The sequence below is a fragment of the Leopardus geoffroyi genome, chromosome A1 (assembly GCF_018350155.1).
Source record: "Leopardus geoffroyi isolate Oge1 chromosome A1, O.geoffroyi_Oge1_pat1.0, whole genome shotgun sequence".
NCBI classification, from domain to species: Eukaryota; Metazoa; Chordata; class Mammalia; order Carnivora; family Felidae; genus Leopardus; species Leopardus geoffroyi.
In genome coordinates this window covers 139,266,841-139,284,268 of record NC_059326.1, presented here as the reverse complement: position 1 = coordinate 139,284,268, position 17,428 = coordinate 139,266,841, and the positions used below count along the sequence as shown (strand labels likewise).

At 40.6% G+C, this 17,428-nt stretch overlaps 1 protein-coding gene across 2 annotated transcripts in view; it reads left to right on the top strand.

Moving 5' to 3' along the window:
- The first annotated feature begins 323 nt into the window (after positions 1–323).
- Positions 324–17,428, top strand: part of FAM169A (family with sequence similarity 169 member A) — a 97,408-nt gene continuing 80,303 nt past the window's right edge. Inside the window, exon 1 of one of the 2 annotated variants that reach the window (XM_045495519.1) lies at positions 324–515. The gene's annotated coding sequence lies outside the window, so the exon portion shown is untranslated. Of the gene's footprint in view, positions 516–12,046; positions 12,114–17,428 lie in introns of those variants that run through there. The other variant, XM_045495534.1, reaches the window with a different exon arrangement.

The window sequence follows — 17,428 nt, the reverse complement described above, 5'->3', positions numbered from 1 at the left end:
TCATCGTGGCCTCCATCCTGGAAAAAAAGCCCCTGCACGATGTGCAGGATTCACGTTTGCCCAGGGTACGGTGGCAGGTGAGGGCATTTCAACTTGAGGAATGAAAATATGTAAAAGCACAGAGAAGTGAAACAGCTGCTTGTTTCCCCGAACTGCTCACAGTTCACAAAGCCCTCAGTGTGACTGAAGCAATGTCAAGGTTAAGTCCTACTGTGGGGGTGGGGGTGTCAGTCTGGAAGAGGGAGGGCTTTGTCCTTGGGAGTGGGGGAGGGAGCACGTAACACAGGCATTTGACTTCCTGTCTGCAGGTCCCTGGTCTTGCTTTCATACTGCTTCCCGCAAGGTCTTTTCTTATTGCCGTAACAAGTCGTGTCAACTTACCAATCCTGAAGACACTTGCTAAAAGGACCCCAGCTTTGAAGAATGAACTCAGAAGGAACATGATTTCATTTCTCTCCAGCTGTAGTCTTTCTCAAAAGTAGCCAGAATGGCTGAAGAGGAAGCCGGAGACGGAGGTAGGCAGCAGCCTGACTGCTAGGGCTTAAGACAACATGCTAAGGGTTTGTACCTTAACCGGTAAGAGATGGGCAGTCAGCAAAAGGTGTCAGAGTCTGAGAGTAATACATACTTCCCCTCACACGTAAACATGTATGTGTATGTATAGATAGACACCCTGTATTTAGAGACATTAGATTCTCTGTAAATGTATCAAGTATATATATATATTATATATATATAATATATATATATATATATAATATATATATATATGTTTACAACAATTGCTCAGTTATTATACTCATATGCACATATAGTGTGTCTATACACATTCATATATATGTATATATATGTATATATACACAGTTTAGTATGTACATATAAAGAATATTATATATGCATGCGTGTGTGTGTGTGTGTGTGTATACAGAGAGAGAAAGAGAAACAAAGAAAGACAGGCAAACAGAGACAGATAAACAGAGATACTGGATGGATACCTACCCTAACTATTAATAGTGCTTACCACTGGGGGCTGAATTGTAAGGGGGCTTCCACTTCCTATTTGATATCCTGATATCCTAGTTGATATTATTTGAATTTGATACAAGAGCATACATTGATTTGGTAATACAAAAATCTGAAAAGCATAAATATTTAGGGAACAGTATGTAGATAGAGGCTAATAATGAATATTTTTTTTAATGAGTTGCCCATTGTTCTCTGGAAATACAAGAGCTGTGGCCCTCTTGGCTGGCCAGAGGCCTGGGCTGCAGGAGGGTGGAGGTGGGGACAGGCTGGAGATCAGTCAGGACCCATTACAATAGACCCAGGAGAAAATGAGGTGTAAATTATACGCACTCTTTCATTGCTGAGGTTTTGCTCCTACTCTTCTCCAAATGGGGAACTTGCTCCCTTACCCCACTTCTCCACCTACTGAGATTCTGTTCATCCTTCAAAGCTGAGTTAAAATCCTAGTTTCTCTGTAAAGCCTCTGCATTCCCAGCCCTTGGTAGAGTTACCTCCTTAGTGTTTCCGTGGCACTGTTTCTTCAAGTATGGCATTTCTTTCTGCCTTGTTCTAGCCCTAGGTTATTTATATATCCTAAACAGAGTGTAACAACTTTTTTTCTTAATGTTTATTTATTTTTGAGAGAGAGACAGGCACACAGAGTTTGGGCTGGGGAGGGTCAGAGAAAGAGGGAGACACAGAAACCAAAGCAGGCTCCAGGCTCTGAGCTGTCAGCACACAGCCTGATGCAGGGCTTGAACCCACAAACTGTGAGATCATGACCTGAGCCAAAGTCGGCCCACTTAACTGACTGAGCCACCCAGGTGCCCCTAGACTGTAACAACTTTGAGGATAGGAGCCATTTCCTATCATTAAAATAAAGAAACAAAAACCACCTAACAGTGCAAGGCTTTGCATGTCATAGATTTTCAATAAATGCTCATAGAATGAACATTATTTAAAAAATATATATTGAGGGGCGCCTGGGTGGCTTAGTCGGTTAAGCGACCGACTTCGGCTCAGGTCATGATCTGGCGGTCCGTGAGTTCGAGCCCCGCGTCGGGCTCTGTGCTGACAGCTCAGAGCCTGGAGCCTGCTTCAGATTCTGTGTCTCCCTCTCTCTGACCCTCCCCTGTTCATGCTTTGTTTCTCCCTGTCTCAAAAATAAATAAACGTTAAAAAAAATTTTTTTTAAATATATGTTGAGATAGAAACGTTTTGAAAGCTATAATTCCTTTTTTTCCCTCTGTTGATGTCACTTACCATAAATCCTTTTCTCCTAATTTTATTACACTTAAATTAAAAAAAAATGATCATAATAACCATGCCTCTGAATAAAAGGTTATTTTCTTTTATTACACTTCTCCAGAAGTGTAATTTAATGTTATACATATCAGCATCTGCTTCATGGGATTTCAACCTCTTGGTCCATGAGAATCACCTACAGAGTATTAAAAAAAAAAAAAAAAAAAAAAAAAAAGACTCAATTCCCCAGAGCCACTTCCCGGTATTTTGGTTCAGTTGGTCTGAGGTGGCCCTTATTTTAAAAGTTGGAGATGTTAGCTTGTAGACAGGTTGAAATTTTCCAGATAATTTTGATTCAACTGGTCTGAGGTGGCCCTTATTTAAAAAAAAAAAATTTTTTTAACGTTTATTTATTTTTGAGACAGAGAGAGACAGAGCATGATCGGGGGAGGGTCAGAGAGAGAGGGAGACACAGAATCCCAAGCAGGCTCCGGGCTCTGAGCCATCAGCCCAGAGCCTGACGCGGGGCTCGAACTCACGGACCGCGAGATCGTGACCTGGCTGAAGTCGGACACTCAACCGACTGAGCCACCCAGGCGCCCCTGGCCCTTATTTTAAACAGCAGGTGATGTTCGCTTGTAGCCAGGTTGGAGTTTTACTGCTTTAGTTGATTGACTAATGCCCCAGGGTCATTTCTTGTGACATTTCTCTACCAGAGAGAGATCAAAGACTTCACATAGATTCACTTGAGATCATTCTCTGCCATCTGGCTGACTCCCTGGGTCCTCCTTATTTCCACCAAAATTCTAGAAATATTTTAACTTCCTTTCACTGCCCCCACACCACACACATAGCTCAGTAGCTTTATTCTTCACTTTTCCCCACTTTTTTCAAACTCCCTGATAATTCAACATATTATAATGAATTTTCTCTTTTTGTATTTATAGTTCACTATAAATGCCTTTTAAATAATTCTTCCAACTTTATTGTTTCATATTTTTTCTTTTTTTCTTTTAAAAAAATTTTTTAAAGATTTTTATTTGTTTTGAGACAGAGAGAGACAGAGCGTGAGCAGGGGAGGGGCAGAGAGAGAGGGAGACACAGAATCCAAAGCAAGCTCCAGGCTCTGAGCTGTCAGCACAGAGCCCCAGGCGGGTCTCAAACTCACGGACTGTGAGATCGTGACCAGAGCCGAAGTCGGACACTTAACAGACTGAGCCACCCAGGCACCCCTGTTTCATATTTTTTCAAAAACGTCCTAGACATATTAAAACACATAGGTACATGTGTATTGCATATATGCAAGTCCACATAGACACATAGGTGAATGTGTCTCTCCCTATGTTGTTCTGCTCCTTGCTTTTGTTTTTTAAACTTGTCCTGGGATCTTTCAAACGTAAAGATGAGCATATAAGAAATGAACAGTTAATAAACAGTAGTGTACATTCAAGTGCAATAAATATATGAAAATATTCTCAATCTCATTGTAATTAGGAAAATGCACGTTCAAACGAGAGTGAAAATGAATTTTACATCAGTCAGCCTTAAACTTCAAAAGTCTGACAAGGGGAGTTGTGAAGCAATGGAATACCAAAATACTGCTGATTTGAGTGTAGGTTAGTACAACTACTTTGGAGAACAAGTTGGTAGGATCAAATGTATTAGTCAGCTATTGCCATAATAATGCTGTGTAAAAACAAAACAAAACAGATACACCAAAAGAACTCTTCAAGTCAGCAAAGATTTCTTAAATAGGACAGAAAAGAAAAAGAAATGAAAGAAAACTGATTAAAAAAACTCCAGGGGCCCCTGGGTGGCTCAGTCGGTTAAGCGGCCAACTTCGGCTCAGGTCACGGTCTCGTGGTTTGTGAGTTCGAGCCCCGTGTCAGGCTCTGTGCTGACAGCTCAGAGCCTGGAGCCTGTTTCAGATTCTGTGTCTCCCTCTCTCTCTGACCCTCCCCCGTTCATGCTCTGTCTCTCTCTGTCTCAAAAAAAAATAAACATTAAAAAAAAATTTAAAAACAAAAACAAAAAACAACAACAACAAAAAAAACCCTCCATCAACTCCTTGTTAGCACTATTAAAAGGGTGAAAAGGGAATCTACAGACTGGGAAATAGTCTACAAAGGACTTGTATTCAGAACATATAAAGAACTCCTACAAATCAATAAGAAAAAGACAAAAACTTAAAATTAAAAATAGACCAAGATCTGAACAGTCACAAAAGAGGGTATTCAAAAGACCAATAAGCATATAAAAAGTTATTGTTCATAAATAGGTTGAAAGTAAAAGGATGGAAAAAGACCTACCATACAAACAGAAAAAGAGAACTGGAGGGGCTAAACTCCTATCAAAGCAGACTTTAATATAAAAGTTTGTAGAGATAAACAGGGACATTCTGTAATAATAAAAGGGTAGGAAGATGTAATAATTATATAGTTTATAGAGATATATTTACCTAAAACTGAGCCCCAAAATACATGAAGCAAAACTTAACAGAATTGAATGGAGAAACAGATAATTCAGTGATAATAGTTGTACTTGAACGCTCAACTTGCTATAATGGATAGAGCAACTAGAAAGAAAGGCAGCAAGGAAATAGAATACTTTAACAACACTATTTACCAACTAGACCTCATGGAGGTATATAGAACAGTCGGCTGCACAACAGCAGAACATACATTTTCTTTTCTTTTTTTTTTTAATGTTTATTTATTTTTGAGACAGAGAGAGATAGAGCATGAACAGGGGAGGGGCAGAGAGAGAGGAAGACACAGAATCGGAAGCAGGCGCCAGGCTCTGAGCCATCAGCCCACAGCCCGACGCAGGGCTCAAACTCACGGACCACGAGACGGTGACCTGAGCTGAAGTCAGGCGCTTAACCGACTGAGCCACCCAGGCGCCCCCAGAACATACATTTTCTTAAGTACACATGAAACATTCTTGAGGATGGAATTTAATTGGAGGCCATAAAACAAATCGCAACAAAGTTTAAAAGACTGAAGTCATACAAGGTATGTGTTTGCTGATAACAGTGGAATGAAATTAGAAATTAGTAAGAAAAAGATTTGGAGGGGCGCCTGGGTGGCTCAGTCGGTTAAGCATCCGACTTCGGCTCAGGTCACGATCTCACTGTTCGTGAGTTCGAGCCCCGCATCGGGCTCTGTGCTGACTGCTCAGAGCCTGGAGCCTGTTTCAGATTCTGTGTCTCCCTCTCTCTCTGACCCTCCCCCGTTCATGCTCTGTCTCTCCCTGTCTCATAAATAAAAAAAACGTTAAAAAAAATTTAAAAAAAAAAAAAAAAAAAAGAAAAAGATTTGGAAATTTTACATGTATGTGAAAATTAAGCAACATGCTCCTAAATAACCAATGAGTCCAAGAAGAAATCCCAACAGAATTTAAAAAGTGCTTTGAAGTGAATGCAAACAAAAATACAACATAGCAAAACTTATGGGAAACACCAAAAATAGTGCCGAGAGGGAAATCTATACCTGTAAACAGCTATATTAACAAAGAAGAATGATCTCAAATCCATTACCTAACCCCCCACTTAAAGAGATTAGAAAAAGAAGAGTGCACTAAATCCAAAGCATGGACTAATGAAGCAAATAATAAATATTAGAGTGAAAACAAATGAAGCAGAGAAGAGAAAAACAATAGAGAAGTTAAACAAAACCCCAAATTGTTTCTTTGAAAAGACCAACAAAATTGAAAAGCTTTTAAATAGACTGACCAAGACAAAAAGAAAAGACTAAAATTACCAAAATCAGGGGTAAAAAGGGGTCATTACTATTGACCTTACAGAAATCATAAGAGTATAAGGGCATACTGTGAACAAATGCCTGTCAATAAATCAGATAATCTAGATGAAAAAGACAAATTCCTAAAAACACACAAACACTCAAACTGATTCAGGAAAAAAAAAATAGATAATATATACACTAACAAGTACAGATTGAATTAGTAAACAAAAACTACCCACCAAAAAAAAAGCCCAATTACAAATAGCTTCACTGCTAAATTCTACCAAACATTTAAAGAATTAGTACAGGGGTGCTTCGCTCAGTTGGCTCAGCCTGGCTCAGTTGGTGGAGCATGTGACTCTTTATCTTGGGGTTGTGAGTTCAAGCCCCATGTTGGGTGTAGAGATGACGAAGGAAGGAAGGAAGGAAGGAAGGAAGGAAGGAGAAAGAAAGAAAGAGAAAAGGAAAAAGAGAAAGAGAGAGAGGGAGGGAGGAAAAGAGGAAGGAAGGAAGAAAAGAAAGGAAGAATGAATGAATTAGTATAAATCCTTCTCAAAGTCTACCAAAAAACAGGAGAGACAGTATCTCCTAACTCATTCTATAAGTTCAGTATAATCTGATAATAAAGACAGACATCACAAGAAAAGAAAACCATAGACCAATGTCACTTAATGAACATGGGTGCAAAAATCCTCTGCAAATACTGGAAAACTGAATCCTATATCATATAAAAAGGATTATACACCATGACCAAATGGGATTTATCCCTGAGAATGCAAGGTTGGTTCAACATATGAAATCAATGAATGTAATACATCATATTACTAGACTAAAGGAAAACCACAGGATCCTCTAAATAAAGAAACAACACTTGACAAAATCCAACACATTTTCATGGTAAAAATGCTCAACAAAATAGGAAAGAAGGAAACTTCCTCAGCCTGATAAAGATCATCCGTGAAAAACCCATTGCTAAAATCATACTTACTGGTAAAAGACTGAAAACTTTTTCCCTAAGATCAGAAACAAAGACAAAGATGTCTGTTCTCATCACTTCTTTATAACATTGTACTGGAGGTTCTGGCCAAGCAATTACGCAAAAACAAGCAAACAAAAAAGGAATCAAGACAGGAAAAGGGGAAGTGAAACGCCTTCTATTACCGAACCCCAAGTTTGCCCTGCCACTCAAAAGACCAATACTCAAGAGACAAGTTTTGATTGGAAAGTAATTTGAACTTTATTCAGGAGGCCAGACACCTGGGGAGAAGGCAGACGCTTGTCCAAAAACCAGCTCCAGGGTTTCTGCCTGGCCCAGGAGGTTTTAAAGGGATTTGGGGTAATTGGCAAAGGGAATGCGGTGGCCTGCGACATGTCCTGATCATGTGCAGCCTCCGTGATGCCAGCTACAAACATTATCTCAGGGCTCAGGGGTTGTGCGAAGGGGTCCAGTTCCTGTTTTGTGATGTGCAGGAGTGCTCTGTTCTTTCCTCAAAGGAGGGCAAGGTCTACAGATACACAAAGGTGAAATTATTTGTGTGACCTAAAACAGCAAAGCATTTTGCTAAAAATTTGCTAGGCTAATCAGAAAGCTGAGATGGCTTCAGACCGGCTTGCTGGCCTCTGCAGCCTGGGAACCTTCCAGTCCTTCGCTCCGCAAGTCCTGTGGTCTGTCTGCGGTGGATCCAGGGACTTAGGTCACCACCTAAGGAGTGCGTTAGCCTGAAGCAAGTTAATCCTTGAGACCAGTTGGAATGCAATTAACACTTCTATTTGCAGATGACATGATTTTGTACAGAGCAAACCCTAAGGAACCCACCAAAAATCTATTAAAGCTGATAAATTATATCAAGGAGCAAGATACAAGATTACTATATGAAAACCAATTGAATTTCTATACATTAGCCATAAACAGTCTGAAAATTAAGAAACCAATTTCATGTGTAGCAGCATCAGAAAGAAAAAAATGGGAATAAATTTAACTGAGGAAGCACAAGACTTGCAGACTGTGACAACACATTCTTGAACAAAAAGCAAAGAGGATCTAAGGAATGAAAAGACATGCAGTGTTTATATATTGGAAGACATGATATTGTTAAGATGACAACAAAGTGCGAATTAGATTCTGTAGATTCAATGCGATCTGCACAAGAATCCAACTGCCTTTTGTGCAGAAACGGACAAGCTGTTCCTAAAATTCATATAGAAGTGCCAAACGATTCTGAAATGGTTGGTGTCCATCTACAAGAGAAGGGGAAAATAAATCTTGGCATTTTTAATTTTTTTTTTTTAACGTTTATTTTTGTTTTTTTTTGTTTTTTGTTTTTTTTTTTTTAATTTTTTTTTTCAACGTTTATTTATTTTTTGGGGGACAGAGAGAGACAGAGCATGAATGGGGGAGGGGCAGAGAGAGAGGGAGACACAGAATCGGAAACAGGCTCCAGGCTCTGAGCCATCAGCCCAGAGCCTGATGCGGGGCTCGAACTCACGGACCGCGAGATCGTGACCTGGCCGAAGTCGGACGCTCAACCGACTGCGCCACCCAGGCGCCCCATTAACGTTTATTTTTGAAACAGAGAGAGACACAGCATGAACGGGGGAGGGGCAGAGAGAGAGGGAAACACAGAATCGGAAGCAGGATCCAGGCTCTGAGCCATCAGCCCAGAGCCTGACGCGGGGCTCGAACTCACGGACCGCGAGATCGTGACCTGGCTGAAGTCGGACGCTTAACCGACTGAGCCACCCAGGCTCCCCAATCTTGGCATTTTTATACAATGGGATAGTACACGGAAATAAAAAAAGCTACTTCAACACTCAGCAACATAGTTGACTATCACACACGTAAGGTTGAACCAAAGAAGCCAGACACAAAAAAGTTCAAATATAAGTATACTAAGTTCTATTGGCATGAAATTCACAAACAGGCAAAACTGTGATGTCAGATGTCAGAAGACGGGTTACCATTAGGGAGTGGTATTGACTGGTAGGGGGAATGAAGCAGCATGCTGATGTGTTGGTAGTGGTGATTGATTTGGGTGGTAGTTATCTGGTTGTCTACATATTAAAAATTCATTGAGGGGCGCCTGGGTGGTTTAGTAGGTTAAGCGCCTGACCCTCCATTTCTGCTCAGGTCATGATCTCACGGTTGGTGAGTTGGAGCCCCACTTCGGGCTCTATGCCGACGGCTCCGAGCCGGCTTGGGATTCTCTCTTTCTCCCTCTCTCTCTCTGCCCTTCCCCACTTGTACTTTCTCTCTCTCAAAATAAATAAGTAAACTTAAAAAAAATAATAATTGAACTATACCCTTAATATTAGAGACCTTATGCACCTTCCTGTAAGTGTTAGATCTTAAAATAACATAGAAAAATCAGAAGTTTAAATCCCTTCACTTTGTGTGACACCTGGTTGGCTCAGTTGGTGGAGCATGTGACTCTTGATCTCAAGGTTTTGAGTTCAAGCCCCGCCTTGGGTGCAAGAGAATACCTAAAAATAAATCCTTTAAATCCCTTCACTCTGCCATACGTGTATGACGCTCTTTGTCTCATCCCAGTTTCTCTATTGTGTTAGTTAATCTCACCATCTATACAGAGTTTTGATAAAGATCGTAGCTATGGTGCTTATTTAAAATGTGGATTCTTTAGCCCCATTCTAGATCTCCTGGATTGAAATCTGTAGGGGAGAGACTTGGGACAATGCATTTTTAGCAGAGAAGCTGGAGAGGCACTGCAATAGGGAAAGCACCAGGGAGTCTGCACCACACTGAGGGCCTGGGTCCACCCCATCCCCCACCCCGTCTCTAATCAGTTCCTCTGTAGCATTTTCAAACCAAGGCCAGGCAGAAAAATTGAGAGACATTGTGTATTGTTTCTGCCTTGATGTGGGGGGAAGCAGAAGACTGACTGTCCTCTAAGCCTTGGCAGGACATGCCTTTTGCTGCTGTCGGATGTGTTTTTGTTTGGGTTCAAAGTTCCATCCCGTTTTGCTCCTTTGCAATATAAAGGAATTCAAATGATTTGCTGAATTCTTTTTTTCCTCCCTAATCATCCAGGTTGAGCTGGAGTATTCAGAGTTTCACAGGTTTTTGTTTGTTTTGATCTTGGGGTTTTGAAGTGGGAGTAAAGGAGTCTTCCTTTTATGTTTTTCTTTTCCTTTTTTTAAAAAAAATTTTTAAAATGTTTATTTTTGAGAGAGAGATTGACAGCATGAGTGGGGAAAAGGCAGAGAGAGAGGGAGACACAGAATCCAAAGTAGGCGCCAGGCTCTGAGCTGTTGGTACAGAGCCTGACAAGGGGCTCGAACTCACAAACCTTAAGATCATGAACTGAGCCAAAGTGGGATGCTTAACCCACTGAGCCACCCAGGCGCCCCTAGCTTTGTGCTTTTCTTAATTACAGTATCTAAGGCTTCCATATGCAAATCTTTACTTGGACAGCATTTTATGTTCCACCATTATCTGTAGGACAGAATTTAGCCGTGAATCGAGTCCCTTGTGCAGTCCCTGACGTGAAGAAAGCTGGTCAGTAATGTTGCCACCTCCTACTTTCTAATATTTTTCGAAATCAGTAAAAGTAAAAGAAGCTCATGGTGGGGGTGTTGAATAGGTGTGTAGGAAAGTGAATGGGGGTGGGGGTGAGATTATAATGCCTCTATCTTTAGTAAACACAAATGTAAGCATTGTATACGTTTTAGTTAGTAGGGTGTTTGCATAACAATGTTCTCAGAGTGTGGACCATGCCACCAAAACCCAAAATAATGGGCTGGAAATTGATTTTCATTTAAAATGAGTTATGTCTTCTTATGGAGCTCCATAAAGGGCGATCCCAAATTATCCTGGATCTGCTTGCCAGTGTTCATGATCCTTCACCTAATAGAGTTAGGATCACCTCAGTGTCGAAAAACACTTTGTTTCGTTCAAAAAAGGTTCTCCTTCAGGATAGACAAGTTAGAAAAAGGCACCCCTCCTTCTGGCTGATGAAGCCTAGAGTTAGGAGGCTTGGCTTGGCACACAGAACCCCAGCAGGGTTTCAGCCTTTTCTTGGGCCGTCTTTGGTGTGTGGCCTTGTACAGGGCCCAGCTGTGTGTGGAGCCAGTGAAACAATGACAGTATTGCATGCATTCCCAGAAACTCTCTCTCTCTTTCTCTCTCTCTTTTTTTTTTTTTTTAATTTTTTGAAGTTTATTTTTGAGAGAGAGAGAGACAGAGACAGACAGAGTGCGAGCAGGGGAGAGGCACAGAGAAGAGGGAGACACAGAATCCAAAGCAGACTCCAGGCTCTGAGCTGTCAGCACAGAGCCTGACACGGGGCTCGAACCCACGAACTGTGAGATCATGACCTGAGCCGAAGTTGGACCCTCAACCTACTGAGCCACCCAGGGGCCCCTCCCAGAACCTCTCTTTATCCACATATTGATTCTGCTAGGGCAGTGGACAAGGATTGAAGTATAGGGACTCATTTATTGTGAGACTGATGGGGCAGAGACCTTTACCCTGTTACGCAGGAAGAGAACCTTCTCAGTCTCTTTTGGAGTTGTCCCTCTTTTCTGATTGTGGACACGTTGGCCCTGAGAACTGCGGAAACTCTGGGCACCTACAACTCCATCTAAACCCCTGCACTAGGAGAGCTGACTGAACTCCAGCATGGCTTCCAGCAGTCCCAGGCCCTGGGATGATCTGGCCCTGCTTCAGTTCCTGTCTGGAAAAGCTCACAGCTGCCAAGAGAGTTACTGTTTGTTCCAGCCAACACCTGATCAAATGCCCTTGACCTCCCTTTCTTAGAGCATTAAACAAAACAAAACAAAACCAACAACTTCCAGTTGTAAATTCTTCCTCTGTCTCTTTGAGATGTGCATGTATCTCCTACAACCCCCAGAGTGCCTTTTCCAAAAACTTGAAAGCCATTTCTTTGAAATGTAATAATCCAGTTAATAGGACCTCTGTCTTCCAGGCTCTGTGGGAAGTAGAAGCCTAGCTTGGATAAATTCCAGTTCACAGACACAGATGACTGAATCACGTTGACACTAACCAATATTCTTGCCCACTTTTTGTAACTTTTCACTTCTCCGGCTCTGATCAACATCCCCTTGCTCCTCCGCCCTCCTCCCTCATTCTGTGATTGAACTACGGTGAGTTGGTTTCTTGGTGAGTTACAGATGGAGACTACCCCAAGTGGAGTTGTAAACCAAAGGAAACTTTATTTGCAGGAACTAAGATCATGGGGAATAACTTTGAAAGCCATGACTCCCTGAGCAGGGATGGGTAGGTTCCTTTAATTTACAGTTTAGGATGAATATTCAGAAAGGGGAGCTTTGTCATCGCTTGGAAAGGTGGGCTGATGGTTGCTCAGGCATCCTTAGAAAATGTGCCTATACATGCATCCTCTGTTATGTTAATAACAGAAGCTCGTGCTCCTCCTAGGGCAGAGAATTTAATGTTCTAGCGAAGCAAGGTAACTGTCAGACAAAGGGAAGGGGCTATGGGCACACTCTGAGAGTTAGTATAAACTGGATGGGGTCTTGGGCTCCTTATCTACAGTTAGGAATGGAGGGCCCTGCTTACTTCTGAAACCCACTTCAAGTTTTACCATTGATTTACCGTCTCTGATATGGGTGGGCTATTTCCTGGCCTCATAGAGCCCGTTTTTGCATTCCCTTTGTTCCCTTAAAATCCTAACTAGAGAGGTTTTTGCATTTCTTTGTAGTTCTGATACCTCCTAGGAAGTTCCACAAGTAGTGTTCTAGGGCACGTAGAGTGGGTGAGGCACAGATCTTGGAAAATAGCTGACGGCCTAAGATGATTTGTCAAGGGTTACAAAATCTATGTCTGGTCTTTCTTTTTCTGGGGGCCACTAACTCTTTCTGCTTACAGTTCTCTTTTCAAAAGGTTCAGTCACCTCTGCACAAATCAGAATTGAAGTCAGCTCTTTTCCCCGACCACGATGGTTACTGAATAACATTTGTCTTTACTCGCTTTAACCAGTGTGTGGTTTTATCTTTGATAGTTCTTTAACTGGCTCTTATCCGGTTCTTTCTATGAAAGTAATATAACTTGCTGTAACTTAATATTCTAGCACTCATATTTTTCCATGTTGCTATCTAGTTTCCATAAATATAGTACTTCTTGTTTTTTTGAAAAGTTTTATTTATTTTTAAGTAATCTCCACACCCAACGTGGTGCTGGAATTCACAACCTGGAGATCAAGAGTTGCATTCTCTTCTGACTGAGCTGGGCAGGCGCCACCCATAAATATAATACTTAATCACTGCACAGTATGGGTTATGTGCTATAAATTTCTTAACCAAAAACCCAATGGATTTTTTATTATAAAAGGACTATGTGTTCACCATGGAAAATGAAAAAACTATAAACAAAATATAAATCTCCTCTCCAGTAATCCTACTACCCTGTTTTGCCTTTTTCTAATCCATTTCCAACTTTTGCTGTTAACATTTCAATATATGTCTTTATGGCCTATATATTCTCTGAATATATCCATATGATTAAACATAATATTAAAAGCAAAAGTGGGATCTTTTTAAACAGATGTGTTTTCTACTTAATTATTTCCCGATGTTATTAAATATTGTTCATAAATGCAATTTATTTTATTTTATTTTCAGAAATGTAATTAAAAAATGACACAACATTGCATTTTTGGTACATTGGATGTGCCAACATTTATTTCGCAACTTCTTGGTGGACTTTCCTGCCCTTTCTCCACCACCAGTATTTCCCTATTACAAACAATATTGAAATAGTCCTATAAGCAAATCTTTGTGCTCATCCTTAATTAGTTCCTTTGGATAAATTCTGAAGGGAGCATTTAATTCCACTGAAGATCAGCTCCTTTTTCTTTTGGCTTCTATAACACCACAATTTCCCTTTCCTCTCTTGTCACAGCTCTGCTTCCCATGTAGGATCTTCTTATGAAGATTTAGATCGTCTAAATCCTATTAGATTTTGACTGGGCGTGTGTTTTTTTTTCTCCCATTCTTCCTCAGCAAGCTCATTCATTCCATGGTTTCCATAACCCTTCCATCTATAACTTCAGTCTAGATATGTCCTCTGAGCTGTAGTTCCTAAAGATCTATTTCATATGTCTCCACTTGGATATCTCACAGCACATAACAAACATAGCCAAGGGGCGCCTGGGTGGCTCAGTCTGTTGAGCATCTGACTCTTGATTTTGGCTTGAATCATGATCCCAGAGTCTGGAATCAAGTCCCGTGTCAGACTTCATGCTGAGGACGGAGCCTGCTTATGATTCTCTTTCTCTTTTCCTTTGCCTCTCTCCCCTGCTCAAGTGCTCTCTGTTTCTAAAACAAACAAGCAAACAAAAACAAAACAAAACAAAAAAACCTCAACATAGCCAAAATGGACATAATGATTTTTACCTCCCAAACCCTTATTCTCCAGTGATTCCTATTTTGGTGAGCAGCACCAGCATCCACCCAATGGTTCAAGCCGAAAACCTGGTGATCTTGTCTTCTCTATTACATGACACATTTTGCCAAGTCATGTTGACTCTACTTCTCACCTTTAGGCTTTAGAATTCATTTACTTCTCTTCATCCTCACTGTGGGCTCTAGACCAGACTGTCATCAGTCTGTATCAGTTCCATAAGTGGCTCTTTGCCTCCAGTCTTCTCTTCGACTCATTTTTCACATTGCTGCCTAAGAAAATTTGCTAACATGCAAGTGTGGTCATGTCAGTCTGAAATTTAAACTCTTCAAATGTCTCTCCATTGCCTTTGGGATTGAGTCCACGCTCTTTATCATGGCTGGCCAGGACTTTTTAAAAGAATCACTGGTCCTGCCTGTTTCTCCAGCCTCATTTCTTGACACTCTATACTCTGCTAAAAGCCTTGGCTGTCTTCTCAGTTCAGCCAGTAAGCCATTGTTCTACAGGCCATATTCACGTTTCTAATTGGCTCTGCCTGTCCCATTCATTGCACTACCACATCACAGAGTCCATCTAGAGCAGTGCCTGACATAATAGACATTTTAAAACACATGTGTTGAGTCAATAAATGTATAAATATTGGGTGAGAGGATGTTAATGCAAATATTTTCTAGAAGCTGGATATATGCTAATTGAGAAGAGGTATAGTTAAGTCTGTAGTCTAATGTCTAAGTCTAGAGTAATTGAGAACAATGGTCAATTTCCTGCTTCAGCACCTTAGGTCAATTTCCATACCTCTTGGGGCACCTGGGTGGCTCAGTCAGTTAAGCATGGGACTTGGGCTCAGGTCATGATCTCATGGTTTGTGAGTTCCAGCCCCGCATCGGGCTCTGTGCTGGCATCTCAGAGCCTGGAGCCTGCTTAGGATTCTGTGTCTCCCTCTCTCTCTGCCTCTCCCCCATTTGTGCTCTGTCTCTGTCTCTCTCTCTCAAAATTAAGTAAACATTAAAAAAAAAATTCCATACCTCTCTAAACCTGTTTCCTCATCTTTGAAATGAAGATATAGTATCTACCTCAAATAGTGTGAGGATTAAGCAAGACAACTAAGGTAAAATGCTTAGTACTGCAAGGGAGGAAAACTTTTCCTTTCTTCCCTTTAAGCCTTTGGTTGCTTTAATAATTAAATTGACATAAAACAGATTAAAAGGAGAAATACTTAATTACATACTTACAGGTGCCCCACTAACACATGAGAGGCTCTTTGACAGGCAACTGAGGTTCATATGCCATCCTGAGCTACGGAGAAGAAGATAGAAGTCCGGCATTTCACACGGGAGAAAGATCATTCATAGGGAGATGGGAAGAGCCAATATTTGGTAAACAAATGTATGCCATGCCATGAGGAGGAGTCTTATGTTAAAAAAAAAAAAAAAAACAAAAAGGTTAATTTTGGTAATAGCGCTCTTCCTAGTATAGGCTTTCTATCTAAAATTTTAGAGCAGTTAAAGGGAAGGTAAAAAGCTCTTTCTGAGTCTGTTGGGCCTTGATTGTCTTTAGCTCCAAATAATCTTCATGCCAAAGTGGCACATTCTGGGGTGGACTGCTCTGAACCCCATCAGTACAATATCTGGCATAGAAGTGTTTAATAAATGTAATCCAACAATAATGACAATGGAGATTATGATACATTGCCTCCAGATGGGTGTTCCCTTTTGCATGCCAACCTATTACACGATTTAGCTGTTTCAATAAGCCTTCCCAGTTCCTATTAACAGTTAAAAATAATCCCTCTTATTGCCTGCAATAAGAAAGGCAAACATTTTGCATTTCTGTGATTGGCAACAGTATACCTATTATTAGGCATTCATGGTATTTATACATTTTGGCTTTCTTAAGAAAAGAAATGCTTCAGGGGTGCCTGCCTGGCTCACTTGGGGGAGCATGTAACTCTTGATCTTTGTATTGTGAGTTTGAACCCCATGTAGAATATAGAGATTACTAAAAAAAAAAAAAATTAATAAATTAAAAAAAAAAAAAGGCTGGGACACCCGGGTGGCTCAGTCCATTAAGCTCCCACTCTTGATCTCAACAGTTTGTGACATCGAGCCCTGCATCGGGCTCTGTGCTGAGAGCACAAAGTCTGCTTGAGATTCGCTTTCCCTCTCTCTGCCCCTTCCCTGCTTGCATACACACACACACACACACACACACACACACACACACACAGATACACACAGTCTCTCTCTCTCTCTCTCTCAAAGTAAATAAATAAACTTTAAAGAAATAAATTTTTTAAAAAGGGTAAAAAATGCTTCAATGACATCTTCGTGAACATAACTTTTTTTTTCTTCCTAAAAGGTTCCTTCAGATAGATTTCCAAGAGTAGTATTATGGTAACACATTCACATTTTCAGAAGTTTTGATATGTATCACCAGGTTGCTTTCTGTAAAGTACAGACAAGTTCTAATTTTATGATCCCTCCCTAAATCCTGATTCTTCCACTTGTTTTTCATTAAAAATGAAAACATAATTATACTTTTCTGTGTATCCTTTATGTATACGGCACGGTGATCACTTTGACCAGTAACTTGTTTCTAGATGACTCTTATCGTTTCTAGACAGCCATTTGTCATCCTTTTTCATAGTGATATTAGAGACTTACTGAGGTCATGTGTGAAATGTGTTAAAAATAAAATGTACTACATGGTTAAATATGATATTCTTTTCATAGTCAAAACTGATGTGGTTTTTTTTTTTTCACCAAGTACTAGGGTAGGTAAGTCACTGATTTCTCCAGAATGCAGTTACTTAATAGAGCAGCAAAATCAAAGAATAATATCTCTATGGTATAGCATATATACTATAGAAGAATGTTCCTTTATTTTTTTTTCCAGCTATATCAAGGACTTTGGTTTAGGTTTAACTTTGACTTTTGGTTAGGGTTGCATCTGTTGGCAAGTAACAGAAGACTGGAGGTAGGTGGTGTGGAATTGGTGTGGCAGCTCCAGAATGTCATCATTGTCCCAGGTTCCTATCTCT